Raw genomic sequence first — 4,576 nt, 5'->3', positions numbered from 1 at the left:
ATCAGGATGCAATTGTTCAAGAGAAACTTTTAGGAGGCCTGCATTCTGTTGTGAAATTGTTTCTGGTGTTAATGAATTTATGTATGTTTTTATAGGTCTTCCCTCTGCCTAGGGCTTATCAAAGAGACTGACCTAATAAAAACTATCAAGAGTTTGCAAATATGAAGTTTGGGAGGAAGATGTACATATTTATTGTTGATTTGCTATAAAGCAATGGAGTTAGTTTTAAGAGAGAGCATAGGTTTAGATGTCTGTCAGAACCAGATTTAAATATTAGTTCCACCACTTAACTAATGGTTTGACCTCGATGAACTTACTCATCCTCTCTGATCCAAAAAAGAAATGAAGAAAATAATCCCACTTACAATTGCATCAAAATGAATAAAATACTTAGGAATAAATTTAATAACCAAGGAGATGAAATATCTGTACACTGGAAACTATAAAACATTGGTGTAAGAAATTGAAAAAGACACAAATAAATGGAAAGATAGCCTTGAATTCATGGATTGGAAGAATCAATATTATTAAAATGTTCACATTACCCAAAGTGATCAGTGCAGTCCCTATGAAGAATCTAATGGCATTTTTTTTTCAGAAATAGAAAAAACAATACTAAATTTCATATGATCCACAAAATTTCATATGATGCCAAAGCAATCTTGAGAAAGAAGAACAAAGCTGGAAGCATCACACTTCCTATTTTTAAACTATATTACAAAGCTAATATAGTTTTCATAATCAAGTACTTTTCATAGTACTAGCATAAAAACAGATACATAGACCAATGGAAGAGAATAGATAGAGCAGAAATAAACCCATGCATATATGGTCAACTAATTTTTTTTAAATAATATTATTTATTTTTCAATAACAGTCAGCATACACTATTATCTTAGTTTCAGGTGTATAACATAGTGGTTAGACATTTATATAGCTGACAAAGTTATCACCCCAATAAAACTAGTGGAGCTCTGATACTGTACATAGTTATTACAATATTATTGACTATGTGCCTTATGCTATACTTTATATCTCCATGACTATTTCGTAACTACCAATTTGTACTTCTTAATCTCTTCCTCCTTTTTCACTGACCCTCCCATCTGGTAACCTTCAAAATGTTCTCCATATCTATGAGTTTATTTTGTTTGTGTGTTTGTTTGTTCTTTAGATTCCACATGTATGTGAAATCATATGGCATTTGTCTTTCTCTGTCTGACTTACTCCACTCAGCTCAATGCCCTCTATGTCCACTATGAAATATCTTTTTCCGTCCCTTTACTTTCAGTCTGTGTGTGTCTTAATCTGAAATGAGTCTCTTGTAGGCAGCATATGTATGGGTTTTATTTTCTTATCCATTCAGTCACCCCATCTTTTGATTGAAGCATTTAATTCTTTTTCATTTGAAGTACTTGTTCTTAGATATGTAGTTATTGCCATTCTTTATTTAGTCCACAGCAGGAGACAAGACAGCCCTTTTGTATGGAATAAACCACTGGAAGCAGCTTGGGTGGGCCCACAAGTTGGGAGAGGTGGAGTCTCAGGGAATCACTTGGATGGAGCAACCTGTATTATCCAGGATGATGGCGACTCAGATATGGTGGGCGCCTGCATTCGCAGGGTGGGAGCAGGGTGGACTCAACAAAGGAACAATGGATACTGCCAGCACTTCTGTCTGGGAGAGAGCCACCTCTCCAGCTGTCGCCCTGAAGCCTGACAGCTCAGCGCCTCCCTGTAAGTCCCTGATGCACCTGGAGCAGCTGCCCCAGCATCAGAACTCAGAGTGAGCAAATCCGTCAGAGGTAAGGCCTGGCATGGGCCCTGCAAGAAGATTGTTTGTGACTCCTACACCCTTCTGTCTCACTCAGCCACAATCTCCTCTGGTTTTCACTGCCATAGGTTGTGAGGACCTCTCTTCCTGGTGCTGGAACCTCGGGCTGGGGAACCCGATGTGTGGTCGGGACCCCTCGCTCTTCGAGTAGGGGAGAGGGCTCCACAGTCAAGATAGCCCTCCCGTGTGGGACCTGGAAGTTTCAGATCTCTGGCCCTCTTATTGGTTTGAAGTGACCTGTTATTTCTGTCCCTAGTTGTAGGGCTTCTGTTCAGTCAGACCTCAGGCAACTCTGCATGCTGGTTGCTCTGTAGTTTTGTTATAATTTTGGTGTGGTCGCAAGAGGAGGCATGCACAGCCATATCTTCTATGCCATCTTGACCTGCATTCATTATGGTCAACCAGTCTTTGATAAAGGTGTCAAGAATACACAGTGGGAAAAATTGTCTTTTCAATAAATAGTGTTGGGGAAACTGGTTATTCACATGAAAAGGAATGAATTTGGATTCCTATCTTACTCTATATACAAAAATTAACTTGAAATAAATTAAAGACTTCAGCATAAGATCTGAAATTGTCAAACTTCTGGAAGAAAACATGAAGGGAAATCTCCTTGGCAATGATTTTTTTTTTTTTTGATGTGACAACAGAAGCACAGACAACAAAAACAATAACAGGTAAGTGGGATTGCATCAAACCGAAAAGCTTCCGCACAGCAAAGGAAATAATCAACAAAATGAAAAGACAACCAATTGAATGGGAGGAACCTATTTGTAAAGTATATATTTGATACGGAATTAATATCCAAAATATATAAGAAACACCTCCTGAAACTTACTGAATTTCATTAACCAATGTCACCATAATAAAAAACAAATTAAAAAAAATAATAAAAAAGAAAGTGATTTACTGAAAACAAAAACAAAGCCTCCTACAACTCAAAAGCAAAAAATCAAATACCTCAATTGAAAAGTGGACAAAGGACTTGAATATACATTTATTCAGACGTACAAATGGCCAACAGGTAAATGGAAATGTGCACAACATCACTAATCATCAAGGAAATGTAGATAGAAACCACATTGAGATCACCTCACACTTGTTAGGATGGCTATTATAAAAAAGACGAGAGATAAGTATTGGCAAGGGTGTGGAGAAAAGGGACCCCTGGTACACTGTTGGTGGAAATGTAAATTGGCACGGCCGTTACGGAAAATGGTTTGGAAGTTCCTCAAAAAATTTAAAATAGCACTATCGTATGATCCAGCAATTCCACTTCTGGGTATTTTTCAAAAGAATTGAAATCAGAATCTTAAAAAGGCATCTGTGTGCCCATGTTCATTGTACCATTATTCACAATAGTCAGGATAAGGAAACAACCTAAATGTCTATTGACAGATGAGTGGATAAAGAAAGTGTCGTATATTCATACAATGGAATATGATTCAGCCTTAAAAAACAGAAGGCAACTTTACCATTTGTGATAACATGGATGAAACTGGAGGACATTCTGTTAAGTGAAATAAGACACCAAAAGACAAATACTGTATGAAATCTAAAATAGTCAAACTTATAGAAGCAGAGAGTAGAATGATGGCTGGCTTTCAGGGGCTGGATGGAGGGGAAAATGAGGAGGTGATGGTCAGAGGGTGCGAAGTTTCAGTTATGCAAGATAAACAAGTTCTAGATGTCTACTATAAAGCACAGTACCTATAGTTAACAATACTGTATCGTGTCCTTAAATATTTGTTAATAGGGTAGATCTTGGGAAACTTATGCAGGTGATGGATATGTTTGTTACTCCGATTTTGGTGATGGTATTATGTATGGGTATACGCATGAGTCCGAACTAATCAACTTGTATACATTGAATACTTGCAGTTTTTTTGTATATCAATTATACCTCAATAATTAAAGTTTTGAAAAATAAATAAAATTTATGGGTAAAGAATTGTTTACTGAAATAAAGATACTAGGATAAATTTATGAAAAATATGGAGGAGAAAGTTGATCCTTAACTCATAATATCTTAACTTTATGTCACTAAATTTCTGACTATTATATACTATTTACCAATATATATTATGGGATGATTAAAAGAATAGACTTAAGAAATAAAATCACATTATAATTGATAACACTGTATTGTATAGTTGAAATTTACTTGGAGAGTAGAACTTAAATGTTGTCACCCTCCCCTCAAAAAGGTAAATATGTGAAGGGACGATGGTTAATGTGTTAATTAACTCAAAGGGAGTAATCTTTTCACAATGTATATGTACATTAAGTCATCACATTTGTACATTTTAAATCTCTTAATGTTTTATTTGTCCATTGTACCTCAACAAAGCTGGGAAAAAAGAAATAAAATCATAGAATCACAGTTAAATATTAGTTAATGTGTAATTAATTTTGGAGTGGGGAAAGATCTTTGTAAGCTTAAAATAATAGGAATAATCATAAAGCCAAATATGTACTGATTTGACAACATACAAGTGAAATCTTATTTATGTTTAATATAAAGCATGGTCTTCTGGAAGAAAACACAGAAGAATATATTTCCAATTGAGATAGGCAAACTTTTTTAGATGGTGTCCAGAAAGCACTAACACTTTTTAAAATGCTAAATTGGACTTCAACAAAATTAAAAACTTCTGTTCATCAAAAGACATTTCTAAGAAAATCAATAGAAAAAGCACAGACTGTTTATATTCATAATATACAAAGAACAAGAAAAAAAAA

This window comes from Pteropus vampyrus, unplaced genomic scaffold (genome assembly GCF_000151845.1).
Source record: "Pteropus vampyrus isolate Shadow unplaced genomic scaffold, Pvam_2.0 Scaffold218, whole genome shotgun sequence".
Classification (NCBI taxonomy): domain Eukaryota; kingdom Metazoa; phylum Chordata; class Mammalia; order Chiroptera; family Pteropodidae; genus Pteropus; species Pteropus vampyrus.
The sequence above is the reverse complement of the archived record's forward strand: the minus strand, read 5'-3'. Positions refer to the sequence as shown.